This window comes from Penaeus monodon, chromosome 20 (assembly GCF_015228065.2).
Source record: "Penaeus monodon isolate SGIC_2016 chromosome 20, NSTDA_Pmon_1, whole genome shotgun sequence".
NCBI lineage: Eukaryota > Metazoa > Arthropoda > Malacostraca > Decapoda > Penaeidae > Penaeus > Penaeus monodon.
Window position 1 is genome coordinate 2,618,052 of NC_051405.1, and position 306 is coordinate 2,618,357.

Genomic DNA, 306 nt, shown 5'->3' on the forward strand with positions numbered 1-306 from the left:
TTCGGACACTTGGCCTCAGTCGGTGCCCAGGAACGGAGCAGGTGACGTCGAGGATCCTGACGGAGGCGACGTAGGAGTTCGAAGTGAGAGGAGAGTGAGTTAGGAAGGTTTACATGACACAGTTCAAGTGATTGCGAAGAAATGGGATCTTTTTGAGCTAACAGGAGAGGGAGAATAATCTTGCAAGTGAAGATAGTGAGATTGCGCAAGATTTGGGGAGCGAGATTTCCCAAAGACCAAAAGTGACGCCCACATTTGCGAAGAGACAGATAGTGGAATATTAAGGTTAAAGAAAGAAAGAAAAAT

At 46.4% G+C, this 306-nt stretch overlaps 1 protein-coding gene across 1 annotated transcript in view; it reads left to right on the top strand.

Moving 5' to 3' along the window:
- Positions 1-306, top strand: part of LOC119585586 (protein deadpan-like) — a gene marked incomplete in the record, with an annotated part of 16,462 nt that continues 16,156 nt past the window's right edge. The window contains 1 exon segment of the mRNA XM_037934254.1: positions 1-306.